The sequence below is a fragment of the Tamandua tetradactyla genome, chromosome 17, assembly GCF_023851605.1.
Source record: "Tamandua tetradactyla isolate mTamTet1 chromosome 17, mTamTet1.pri, whole genome shotgun sequence".
NCBI classification, from domain to species: Eukaryota; Metazoa; Chordata; class Mammalia; order Pilosa; family Myrmecophagidae; genus Tamandua; species Tamandua tetradactyla.
Window position 1 is genome coordinate 48,721,635 of NC_135343.1, and position 14,204 is coordinate 48,735,838.

General features: G+C 39.9%; 1 pseudogene; it reads left to right on the top strand.

Moving 5' to 3' along the window:
• Window positions 1-8,275: 8,275 nt before the first annotated feature.
• Window positions 8,276-8,375, top strand: LOC143661789 (U6 spliceosomal RNA; annotated as a pseudogene).
• Window positions 8,376-14,204: the final 5,829 nt, after the last annotated feature.

Here is a 14,204-nt window from a genome sequence, read left to right on the forward strand (position 1 = left end):
AGGTCTAGAAAGCTCATTTGGGATTGATAAGAACAAGAAATGATAGTCTCCTTGAGGCAGAGTGTACGCAGAGGGACAGGTAGAAATCTGGGGACTGATCCCTGGCAAATACTGGCCTTTAGAAGATCAGAGGAGAAAGCAGAGCCGTTGGGGTTAGAATCATGTAACCCAAAAAAGACATGCTCTTGATATTAACCTGCATTCCTGTGGGTATGAACCCACTTGTAAATAGGACCTTTTGAAGATGTTATTAGTAAAGTTGAGGCCATACTGGATCAGTGTAGGTCTTAATCTGTATTACTTGAGATCTTATAAAGAGATGAAATTTGGATACAGTCATAAAGCCACAGGAAGAAGTTGGAAGCCAGTGGAAACTGGAAGAGCAGACTGGAAGGAGAAAGGGATTATCATACGACAGGAGACAGAGAAGTCAGCTGAAGAACTCAATATTGTGGCAAGCCAGCATCAGAATGCTACAGACTTCAGGGAGAAAGCAAGGCCTTATCAACACCTTGATTTTGGACTTAGCCTCCAAAACCATGAGACAATAAATTTCTGATGTGAAGCCAACCAATGTGTGGTATTTGTCATAGCAGCCCTGCCAAACTAAGCTAAGAAGCCTCAACAGATCCAAATGAAGAATCAGAGATGTAGGAGTGGTCCTGTAGGAGAACCTGCTAAGAAGGGGAGTTCAAGAGTTGAGTGTCTGGACAATGATAAATGCTCAGGAACCTAAAGTGTGTGTGTGTGGGGGGAAGGGGATACAAAGAAAGACCACTAGAGGCAAGAAGTGGTGGGTGGTGACTTGGTGAGGGAGTTTCTGGAGAAGAGAAGTCATCACAGGAACTTAGACGGGAAGTGAGCTCAATGACTTTAAAGAATGTTTTCTGTATTTAAGGCCTCCCATTCCTCATCCTCCAACTCTGCCAATTCAGTTAGGTCCTTAGCTGACCCTGATCTTCCCAGAGACTTGTGGTTACAGCTTTTACCAGGTGGCTTTTATGTGGCATCTCCAGTCCCCTGAGGATTAATCTCCAGAAGAGGACTCATCTCTGAGGAGAGAGATGAGGCACCAGGTTAGCAGCCTGGTCTTCCCCTGTTTGAAAAATAAATACTTCCCACCCCAGAATTTTAATTTGGCCTTCCTTATCTTTCCCGCTTCCCATATTTTTAGCTAAGATGATGAATAATGACTAATTTTATACCCATATTCCTCAAAATTTGAAAACAATTCTCCCAGGAGTCAGATTGATTGGAGATAAGGCAGAAGGAAAGATTTTTTCCCTAAGCATCACTTTCTCTCATAATCTCAGTCTCAGCTTTAGGCATCAGTCTCAGGTGGGGTTAAGCTGGAGCTGGGAGTTGATACAACTGGCTCTGAGTATTGTTTAGGGTGTCCCTTTCAAACTGACAGTCTAAGACATGAATTAACTGAGCATGAGAAGAAGAAGGATGGGCAAAATCAGGAGGAGAAGAGGATCCCGGGGTCCAACTTGATCAACAGAAAGACAATGTGTTTGGAGGAACAATGTGTCCACTACCTTAGTTTCGAACAGTTTGGTTGGAGGGGCCAGTGAGATGTCAGGGTGCTGTCCAGTGCTCAATGACCTCTATGAATCTGGAGTCCAGAAGAGAGCTAAAAGGTTGAGATCAGGAGTGATGAGTAGCTTAAGTATAAGCCTTTGGGCATGGCATAACTGGATGCCTGGTGGAGTTGCTCCAGTCCTTCCTTCCCAGTATCTTTGCCAGAGATCAAATCTGTCAAAGGCTGACAAAATAAACACTACCAGATTTCAGGAGATAGTCAAAGTTTTAGAGCTATCAATTGAACCCTTAGCCAGGCAAAAGTCATCTTAAATATGGTGTTTAAGGAAATCTCTTTTTAACCACTGCCTAACCACTGAGATAACAGAACAGAAACGTCAATGACCACACATAGCAAAAAATACAAAGAATAACTAAAATATCCAAAATGGACAGATTTTTAAAAATTGACACATGCAAAGAAACAAGCAAATATGGCCCATTCCCAGGATAAAACAAAACTAACAAGAGAATATTGTCCGCTCCCAGGAGAAGACAAAATTAACAGATGCTGTTCCAGAAGAACACAGACATTGGATTTACTAGGCAAAAACTTTGAAACAACTTTCTTAAATATGCTTTCAAAATGAAGGGGAACACTATGGGTATGTCTAAGAATCAACTCTGGAGGATCTCTTTTTTTACTCAGATGTGGCCTCTCTCCCTCTAAGCCCAACTCTGCAAGTGAAACCATTGCAATTCCCCCTACATGGGACGTGACATGCAGGGGTGAAAGTCTCCCTGGTAGCATGAGAGATGATTCCCAGGGATAAGCCTGGCCCTGGCACCATGGGATCAATAATTCCATCTGACCAAAAGGGGGGAAAGAAGTGTAACAAATAAGGTATCAGTGGCTGTCAGAGTTCAAATAGAGTCAAGAGTCTACTCTAGAAGTCATTCTTATGCAAGCTTCAGGTAGACATTGCTACCAATCATAACTTGCTAAACCCCAACCAAAACCATTCCTGCCAATCCTAAAGAATACCTAGGGCATTATATAAGATTCTACAAATGTTCCATGCCTTAGGGTAGCTTTCTAGAAACCTACAACCTCCAGATGTGTCCCTGGATAGATAAGTCCTGAAATGCAGAGGGACCAGCCTCTCCAGAACATCAGCTAGTTCCATCCCCCTATCTTATATTATTGACAGCCCCTCCAATGTGAAAAGTTAGAATGAGTCTAGCCCAAATACTCCTATAAGAGTGGGAGAAAGATCAAAGGTGATGGTGGAGTTATATAGGAAGGTAGGGTTTAACAAATGAGTATGATTGCTAAATCATTATATTGATATTTCTTTTAGTCTCCAGTACCTTAGAGTAGCTGGAAGTAAAATCCTAAAATCGTGGAACTGTAACCCATACCAAAGTCTGAAATCTGTTCTACAACTAATTGTTGAGATGTACTTGGAAATTTATTGCTTTTTTGTATATATGTTATTTTTCAATAAAAAGAGAAGGAGGAGTATAACACAGAAGATAGGATTTAACAAATGAGCATGACTGGTGAATCATTATATTGATATTTCTTTTGGTCTCCAGTGTCTTGGAGCAGCTAGAAAAAAAAAAAGAAAAACCATGGGTCTGTAACCCATACCAAACTTTAAAATATGTTCTAGAACTATTGTTAAAATGTACTTGGAAATTTATTGTTTTTTTGTATATATGTTATATTTCACAATTAAAAAAGCATTAAAAACCTAAGGGGAACAATGGATGAAGAACCGCATGAAACCTGGAGAACAATACCTGAACAAATAGAGAATATAAAAAAAGAGATAGAAATTATAAAAAAGGAACAAAATAAAAATTTGAAGCTCAAAAGAACAATAACTGAAATGAAAAATTCACCAGAATGGTGTGATGATTTGGAACTATATGTACCCCAGAAAAACATGTTCCTAAATCTATTCCATTCCTGTGGGTGTGAACCCTTTGTAAATAAGACCTTTTGATTACACTACTTCAGTTAAGGTATGACCCACCTCAAGTAGAATGGGTCGCAATCTTATTATTGGAGTCCTTTATAAGAGAATGAAATTCAGAAAAAAAAGAGAGAAAGTAATGGAAGCAAGTTGAAGTCAATAAAACTCAGAAAAGAATGGAGAGACCAGCAGATATCACCATGTGCTTTGCCATGTGGCAGCACAGCCAAGGATTGCAAGCGACTGGTTTTCAGAAGAAAGCATCACCTTGATGATGCCATGATTTGGACATTTTCCAAAGCTATACACTCATAAATTCCCATTGTTTAAGCCAAATCAACCATTTCATGCAGTTCATGATATTTACTTAAGTAGCCTAGGAAACTAAAACAAGGGGTTCAATAGTAGATTTGGGCGGGTAGAAGAAAGAATCAACAAACTTGAAGATAGGTCAAATGTCTTTATCTAGTCCAAGAAGCAGAAAGAAAAAATAATGAAGAAAAATGAACACAGTTTAAGAGACCTGTGGGACACCTTCAAGTGTACCAATGTATGTATAGGGACTCCCAGAGGAAGAGTGAGAGAAAGAATATTTGGAGAAATCATGGTCAAAAATTTCCCTTCTGGGAAGAATGTTCTCTTTAACAAATGGTGTTAGAAAAACTGGATTTCCACTTGTAAAAGAATGAAGTTGGACCCCTAACTTACACAACATTCAAGACTTGATTCTAAATGGATTAAGGACTTAAACATAAGAGCTAAAACCATAAAACCCAGAAGAAAATACAGGGGGAACTTTTATAATCTTGGATCTGGTTTCTTAGATAGAACAACAAAAGCACAAGCAACAACAACAAAAATAGGTAGAACGGACTTCATTGAAATTAAAACTTTTGTTAAGTCAAGGGACATTTTCAAGAAAGTAAAAAAGACAGCCTACAGAATGGGAGAAAATAATTGTGAGCCATATATCTGATAAAGGTTTAATATAAAGAATATATAAAGAACTCCTACAGTTCAACAACAAAAAGACAACCCAATTTGAAAATGGGCAATGAACTTGTATAGATATTTCTCTAAAGAAGATATACAAAAACTCAATTCATGAATGGAAAGATGAGCAGCATCATTGGCCATCACAGAAATGTAAATCAAAACCACAATGAGACATCACCTCATACCCACTAGGATGGCTGTTATTTAAAAAACAGAAAATAATAAATGTTGGCAAGGACTATGAATACTCAACTATCCAGTGTAACCATTAACGGTGTAACAGTGGAATTCTGTTCATTCTAGAGTAGTGGGTCTTGGGCTAAGGAGTCTCTTTGTAAAAGATGGTGGCACTGGACAAGAATATTGGTCTTCGTTACGTTTCTTTCAATTCTCAGTAACAGGAAGGAATTCAACTACACATCCTAAACTGGTTTCACGTCAATACATTTAAAGCAAATAAAATAAAAAGTATGGGATTGGGGCTAAAATATGCCAGAATTAATTTGCTCGAGACCATTCTCTAATCTGTCAGATTGTTTTTTCCCACCCTGACCCGGAGGTGGCTCTAAGTCACAGGTTCTGAATATATAAATACTGTCCAAAGCCTGTGGCCATTTATATTTTATGGCTTCAGAATCAAAGGCCAAGATATGCTCACTAAAGCTGAAAACCAAATCCATTCCTGGGTGTTTGCTTGACAACGTGGTGCTGAATCAAAACAAGCCATAAATGTTCTTTGATCTTCATTATTGTATTAGCATTGTTATAACAATGGGCAATGGCAGAGTGGCTCCACCTAAAGTGGTGCAAACTGCTCGGGCAGGCGGAAAATCTCCTTGCTTCATAATTTATTAAAGAACAGAATATAATCCAGACTCTAATGTGGTCTTCTCAACCCTGTGAGACCCAGCCCCTCCCTAAATCTCCCTGCATTTTGCCCCTCTCTTCCCATGGTTCACCAAACTCCATTCTCTCAGCTTTTTAAATCCCCCCGCCATCTTTTGGCTTCAGTAAATCTGAGGTGAGCCCAGGGACAGTACTGTTTGAAAGCTCACCCACAGATTCTGATGAGTGGACAGGTTTGCAAGCTGTGGCTATGAGCTGTACCTTGCTCAGACCTCACCTGGCTCCAAAGCCTGACAGCTGCCAAGTGAGGAAGCCAGGACTTCCTCCCCAGGTGGGCAGGCTGCATTTTTTGCTCTGAGGGAAAGAGGCTATCAGCCCCAGGAAGGCAAATGAATAATGCAGCTTCCACTTCAGGCCCTTTCTCTCCTAAGCATGGGCAGTGGAGTCTCAAAGGAGTGCTGCTGTCAGCTCTTTTTATATATTTTCTGACTTTAGAATCATTTCATGTTTCATGTGTGTACAAAAAATAAACAAAGTCAATAAGTATGGGGAAAATTCAGTATGTATACAAGTGAATGTAATTGTTATTATTATTATTATTTTTAGGTGCATGGTCCAGGAATTGAACCCGGGTCTCCCCCATGGAAGGCAGGCATTCTACCACTGAACCACCCATGCACCCTAAATGAATGTAATTATTTCAAATGAATAATGTAACCAAAAAGAGGGTGAGACACTAACACAATTAACTCTTAAGCATGGTTTTTTTTGTTTTTTATCTGAGACAGTCTTTATTTCTCCTTCAGTTTTTTTAAACTTTTTTTATTAATTAAAAAATTAACAAACAAAACATTAAGATATCATTCCATTCTACATATACAATCAGTAATTCTTAATATCATCACATAGTTGCATATTTATCATTTTTTAGTACATTTGCATCGATTTAGAAAAAGAAATAAAAAGACAACAGAAAAAGAAATAAAATGATAATAGAGAAAAAAAAACTATACATACCATACCCCTTACCCCTCGCTTTCATTTACCACTAGCATTTCAAACTGAATTTATTTTAACACTTGTTCCCTTTATTATTAATTTTTATTCCATATGTTCTACTCTTCTGTTGATATAGTAGCTAAAAGGAGCATCAGACATGAGGTTTTCACATTCACAGAGTCTCATTGTGAAAGCTATATCATTGCTCAATCATCATCAAGAAACATGGCTACTGGAACACAGCACTGCATTTTCAGGCAATTCCCTCCAGCCTCTCCACTACATCTTGAACAACAAGGTGATATCTATTTAATGCGTAAGAATAACCTCCAGGATAACCTCTCGACTCTGTTTGGAATCTCTCAGCCACTGACACTTTGTCTCATTTTACTCTTCCCCCTTTTGGTCGAGAAGTTTCTCTCAATCCCTTGATGTTAATTCTCAGCCCATTCTAGGGTTTTTCTCAGTCCTTTGATGCTGAGTCTCAGCTCATTCCAGGATCTTTGTCCCACGTTGCCAGGAAGGTCCACACCCCTGGGAGTCATGTCCCACGCAGAGAGGGGGAGGGTGGTGAGACTGCTCATTGTGTTGGCTGGAGAGAGAGGCCACATCTGAGCAACAAAAGAGGCTCTCTTGGGGGTGACTCTTAGGCCTAAATTTTAAGTAGACTTGACCTATCCTTTGTGGGGTTGTTTCATGTGAACAAACCCCAAGACTGGGGGCTCAGCCTATAGCTTTGGTTGTCCACACTCCTTGTGAGAATATCAAGAATTCAACTTGGGGAAGTTGAATTTCTCCCCACTCTCACCATTCCCCAAAGGGGGCTTGCAAATACTTTTCCAGTTACTGATCAAATCACTCTGGGATTCATCGGGGCATCACTCTGGACAAGCCAACAAAATCTCATGTGCTACCTGAGATTCCAAGTACTTATGACATTCAATCAAACTATCTACATGAGTTATATTAGGAAATGCTCTAGTCAAAATCTAAATTTTGTAACAAATAAACATTTTTTGCTTTAGTCTCACACATAAGGTGACATTTTAAAGTATTAATTATCATCTATTTTCAGCACCCTGCAATAATGACATACCTTTGTTCTTCCTCATGCAAAAACATTTTTAAAACTTGTACATTGTACATTTCACTATTATTATACACTCTAGGCATTCCTAGATTATACCATCTCGATCTTTAACATCTATCTTTCTTTCTGATTTCATTTATGTCCCCAGCCCTCCTCCCTCTATCATTCTCACATGCAGCTTCATTCAGTGTTTTAACATAATTACATTACAGTTAGGTAGTATTGTGCTGTCCAATTTCTGAGTTTTTGTATCCAGTCTTGTTGCACAGTCTGTATCCCTTCAGCTCCAATTACCCACTATCTTACCCTATTTCTATCTCCTGATGGTCTCTGTTACCAATGACATATTCCAAGTTTATTCACTAATGTTAGTTCATATCAGTGAGACCATACAGTATTTGTCCTTTAGTTTTTGGCTAGTCTCACTCAGCATAATGTTCTCAAGGTCCATCCATGTTGTTACATACTTCATAAGTTTATTCTGTTTTAGAGCTGCATGATATTCCGTCGTATGTATAAGCATGGTATTTTGACAACATCAAATTATAGACAAAAGGGACTATAAGTAACAATGAGCTCTTGGTAACTTTGTGCCACAGCGGTATGACTTAACACATTGACCATCAAAGAAATGCATAGGAGCCCTTTTCAGGGTCTTTAACCATACTCCAAATCCCAGGTTAACGGGCTGTCAGCTTTTAATGTAAAACTCCCATTATCAAAATTCTTTTTGAAGTCCCTGAACTTGCCCATGATGTCCAATGTTCAGGATCTGTGTACCCACCCTGTCTGGGAATTCTTTTGCACACTAACACTTGAGAAACATTGAACTAGATGCCTGCTTCAGTAGCACATGTACTAAAATTGAGATGATACAGAGATTAGCGTGGCCCCTGCACAAGGATGACACACAAATTCATGAAGCGGTCCATATTTTTGTAATATCTCACTGGCATGAAATACTTAGAATAAGCAAATTCATGGAGTCAGAAACTAAAATATAAGTTACCAGGGACCAGAGTAGGGGGTAGGGTATGGGAAGTTAATGCTTAATTGATACAGAGTTTCCATTTAGAATTATGGGAAAGTTACCAAACTTTTAATAGATGGTGATAATGTGACAAAAAATGTGAATGTAATTAACACCACTGAATTATACATTCAAATGTGACTAAAAGAGGAAGTTTTAGGTTGTATATATATTACTACAGTAAAATTGAAAAAAAATCATAGGACTGTACCACACAATGAACCCGAATGTAAAACATGGACTACAGTTAATAGTATAATTGTAATACTATTTTTCACCAATTATGCAAAGTTACCACACTAATGCAAAGTCTTAATAATAGGAAACAGTGCGTGTGTGTGTGTGGTGGGGGTGATATGGAAATTCTGTATTTTCTGTATGGTTTTTCTGTAAGCCTACAATTTCTGTAATAAAAGAGATAAAGAAAAAAAAAAGAACCAATGAACTAGACTAGAGGACATCATAAGAGGCAAATTTATACATGGATGTGGGCATTTAAACAATTCTGCTTCAACCCTAAAAACAGAAGGAGAATTCCAAAGAGGTTTTGCCTGTCTATAGGACTTATTCTATTTTAGCTTTTTTTTTTTTGCTCTTTTTATTATGGAAATTTGAAAACACACTTAAAATGTAGACAGAGTAGCACAGTGAAATTCCTTTGAATCCAGCACCCAGCTGTTTTTGTTCACATAGCCCTCCAATTTCTTTTTCCTGGAGTATTTTAAAGTCTACCATAGACATCGTTCAACACTTCATCCAAAAATACTTCAATTATTCCATTCTAATCATTAAGCTTTCACAGCCTAAATCTCATTGAAATATTTGAAGCAGTGAGAATTAAACAAGCGAAGAGAATTTAGATTAAAAGTCAGCTAAATCCCTAAACTAGTATTTGATTTTTACTCCATGCCATATCAGTGGCTCTTGCCTTTAAAAACTTACACTCCACCTGGAAAAACAAACCACTGACATAAAATAAGATTGTGCAGAATTAAAAGATACATCCTCGAAACCACCCAAAGGGGAGTCAGTGTATCTTCTGTTATGAAACTTGAATCCTGGGATTGTCACCTGTGCGGGAATCTGAGAGAGGGCTGCCTCTTCAGGCCAAGCAGATGGAGAGGTTAAGATAAAAAGATGCCAGGAATTGGTCTGAAATAGACAGTAGTCACTTATCTTGGTACTGAAAATTTGATGTCCACTGCAAGACCTTTTGTAATTGGTAGGAACGTGGCTTTAGAGATCTGGTCTCCTAGGCTTGAAATCCTCTGCCTCCAACTGATCCTTCTTTCCTCCCATAACCCTCTGATGGCACTGGTCCCCAACACAAACTCTCTATTCTAGTTCTCACCTTGGGTAGACTTCCATCCACTCCCTGCTTCTGCTACTCAAGAAGCTTCAGGCCTCTGCTTGCACTGTGTCCTGGGCGGGCACAGTTCTATGAAGCGTCCCTGGAGCCTTCTGGAGCCTGCTGCTGCTGTTGGAGACTAGCGAATCTTATTCTTTAGACTTGAGCTGGCCATGGACATGGAGAGTCTAATGGGCAAAGCCATGAAGATGTGAAGGCAGGACTCTAGTCAGTAAGTAGGGAAAGGAAGGAAGGGAAGGGAAAAGAAAGGAGGGTGGAAAGAAGGGAGAAAAGAGGGCAGGGAGGAAGAAAGGGAAGAAGGAAGGATTTAAGAGTCTAGCTGAGGCTCTAAAAGGCTCTAGGGATAATGGCAGAGGACCAGTGCTCGAGGGGCTGTGAACCAGTTTAACCTAAACTGGAGCAGACCTGAGGACCTGGTCATTCCACCCAATGCCCCCCACCCCTGCCCCAGTCCATCATAGACATGTCCTGGGTAGCTGAAGCCGGGATCTGAGGCAGGGGCAGGGTAAGTTCAATTCTGCAAGGACACAGATGAAAGCTGACCTCAGCTGGAAACAAGCTGAGCACAGACAGTTACTGAGCAGTGGATTTAGAACCCCAGGTATCTAGATGGTCCAACTTCCTGATCGAGACACTTTCACCTGAAGTGTAGTCTAGATATTGACAGCTTTCAGGTCACCTGACCCAGCTCAGGCCCATTGAATCAGAAATCCTGGGGTGGGGTGTGTTTTAACACCCCCTCTCGTGACTCTGAGGCTTGCCCAAGGTTGTGTACAGGAATGTAGGGGTGATCTCTCCAGGCTCATAATTCTTAACCAGATGCTGGTAGAAGAATAAAAGAAAAAGAACAGGTGAGGAAAGAGTGAGCAATTGAACTAAAATTAATGCATTATTTATTCATTTATTTAACACATGTTTATAAGTGCCAGTAATTATTCTAGTACTGTGGATAGACTGTGAATAAAATAGACAAAAACTCTTGCCCTCATAGAGTTTACATTCTTGGGGGGGTACTTAATAATTGATATGAATAAATAAAACATATGGTAATTCAAAGATAAAAGGAAAAATAAAGCAGGTAAGGAGAATGGGGAGTGTGTGGGAGGGGTGGGGGTAGGGTTTATAATTTATACAGACTGGCCTAGGAAGGTCTGAGTGGGATTAAAGTCCTGAAGGAAGTGAGGGAGGGAGCCATATGTAAAACTGAAGAAGATATTTAAGGCTGCACAGAAACAGCAGGTGCAAAGGTCCTGAGGCAGAGAAGCTAGGAGGCAAGTGGGATTAAAGCAGAATGAACAGGGAGAAAGTTGCAGGAGATGAGGCCAGAGAGGTTTTAGGAGGATAGTTCTTAGAGAGTCTCATAGCCATTGTGAGTCAGGTTGGAAATGTATATCTTGTTGCTGCTGTAGCAAATTACCATAAATTTAGTGGTTTATCCCAGCACGAATCTATTCCCTTCCAGTTCTGGAGGTCAAAAGTCCAAAATGAGTCTTGCGGGGCTAAAATGAGGGAGTTGGCAAGGCTGGTTCCTTCTCAAAGCCCCAGGGTAGAATCTGCATCTTGCATCTTCTAGCTTGAGAGAGGTTGCTGGCGTTGTTTGGCTTATAGCTGCATTGTTCCAATCTCAGCTTTTGCTCGTATCCTCTTCTCTGCCTCTAACATGTCTACCTCTGTCTTAGAAGGACCCACCTTTGTGATTACATTGGCCCACCCTGATAATCCAGGATACTCTCCCCATCTCAAGAGCCTTAACTTAATCACACCTGGTCAAAGTGCCTTTCTCCACATAAAGTGCTATGTTCACAGGTACTGGAGGTTAGGAGGTGTACATCTCTGGGGCACATTTTCAGACTAACGAGGCAGCTGTTAGGAAGGTAACATGATCCGACTTACATTTTCTTTTTTTAGGTGCATGGTCTGGGAATCAAACCTGGGTCTCCTGAATGGAAGGCGAGCATTCTACCACTGAACCACCCATGCACCCTCCAATTTACATTTTAACAGGGTGACAATGGTTGCTGTGTTGGAAATGGTTCTGTGGGACAAGAACAGAAGCAGAAATAATAGTCATCACATCAAAGTCAATCTAACCTTTAATTGTTCCCACACAAATGAGCATACGATTCTAATGCCTTCCTGACACCCAGAAGTACACCCTACTCCTGACCCATCTGTGCAGGGTTCCTGTTAGAAAAGGAAGTTGTGGTAGTTGGCAGGATCTTTCCAAAGCAAGGCCACCCACATCCTAGGGTGGATCAGCTTAGGGGGAAATAAAAGGCCCTTCAAAAGATAGTTCAGAAAAGGAAAAGACAAGACAGACTGGGAGAAAATATCTGCAAGACACAAATCTCATAAAGGACTTGTATCCCGAATATACAAACCACCTAAATAAAACATGGGCAAAAGATGTGAACAGATACTTCACATTCAAAGAGATAAAGGTGACAAATAAGCATATAGGAGAATGCTCAACATCATTAGTAATTTAAGGATATGCAATTAAAACACAATGAGATTTTGCTGCACATTTACTAGAATGGCTAAAAAAAAAAAAAAAAAAAAGCCTGACAATCCAAGTGCTGGGGGAATGTGGAACAACTGGATATTTCATGCATTGCTGGTGGCAATGCAAAATGATACAGCCACTTTGGAAAGCAGTTTGGCAGTTTCTTATAAAGCTAAACATACACTTTACAGATGACTGAGCAACCCCACTCTCAAGTATTAAATTAAGAAAAGTAAAAAGGTATGTTTACTGGGAGACCAGTATAAGAATGTTGATAGCAGCTGTGCTGGTTTGAAGCTGTTATGTACCCCAGAAAGGCTATGTTCTTTTAATTCATTTTTGTGTATGCAGATCTGTTGTGGGTGGGCCATTCTGGTTAGGTTATTTCAATTGAGATGTGACCCACTCCATTCAAGGTCGGTCTTAATCCTTTTATTAGAGTCCTTTATTAGAGAATAGATGACAGAAAAAGCCCAGAGAGCTCAGAGAAGCTAAGAGACAAGGACACAGCCCCAGAAGGTGAACGAGGAAGTCACTGATGCCAGAAGCTGAAAGCAATGAAACCTAGGAGAGAAGGATCAGGAGATGTCACTATGTGCCTTCCCATGTGACAGAAGTGTTCCAGATGACAGGAACCTTTCTTCAGAGAATGCATCCCCCTGTTGATGCCTTAATTTGGACATTTTCACTGCCTTAGAATTGTAATTTGTAAGCTAATAAATCCCCATTGTTAAAAGCTAGTTCATTTCTGGTATTTTGCATTTTGGCAGCTTTGGTAAACCGAAACAGCAGCTTTCTGAATAATGCCTCAAAACTGTAAGCATTGTTGCAGGCAATCTCCTTCATTGACTGCAGATGTAATCAACCATAGATGCAATCAACTTCCTGATGATTTAAATCTGTGAAATATCCTCACCGTAACAATCAGGCAAGTGCTTGACCAAATAACTGGACACAATCACCTTTCCAAGTTGACACATGAACCTAATCACAGCTTACCCCTTGTTAACTGAGCAGCTATACATATTTTCTTAAACCATACTTAATCTCCAAATGAGAACAATAGCAATCAAATTTTCACCTAATAAAATTCAACTGTCCTGTGTACAACCAGAAACACACTAACTTTGCCCAGAATAGGGTGTGAGTCCTTGAGTAATGTTCACTCTTAAACCTGATATCCTATAACTTAAATGCTGTGACATGAAGTTAATGCAACCTATGTCATATGATTTGGGGATAAGAAAGAGAAGAAAATAAAGATACTTGCTTTATGTATATATACAAACATACTCCTGTCAAAGCAAGGAAGAAATATTTATAATCATTATAATCCTTGTTTCTGTAACTGGTCACATGGTTATAGCTTATATTTATCACTACCTTCTTCCACCACCTGTTCCATTTTCCCTTTACCCTCAGCAAGTACCTCACATGGCTGTAGATCTTTGCCTGGTGGAGTGACCCCAACCTTCATGCCTGAAGTCTCTGGGTCATTAGTAGTCCTGGTTCGTAGTTTTAGCAGAAGTGTTGTGCGCAGGGAAGGCGTACCCATATCTAGAATATGTGTCTATTCAGTCAAAGCAAAATGCTTCCCCATCCATGATAAAAGTGATTCAATGTTATCAACCTGCCATCGGGTAGCAGGCTGATCACCTCAGGGAATGGTGCCATATTGGGGACTGAGCATTTTATTCTGTTGCTGGTAGTTTGGCCATTCAGCAGTGGCTGTAGCCAAGTCTGCCTTGGTGAGTGGAAGTGCATGTTGCTGAGCCCATCCATAACCCCCAACCCTACAACCATGCCCCTTTGTTCATGAGTCCATTGAAAAATGACAAGGAAGTACGCCTTCCCTGCACACA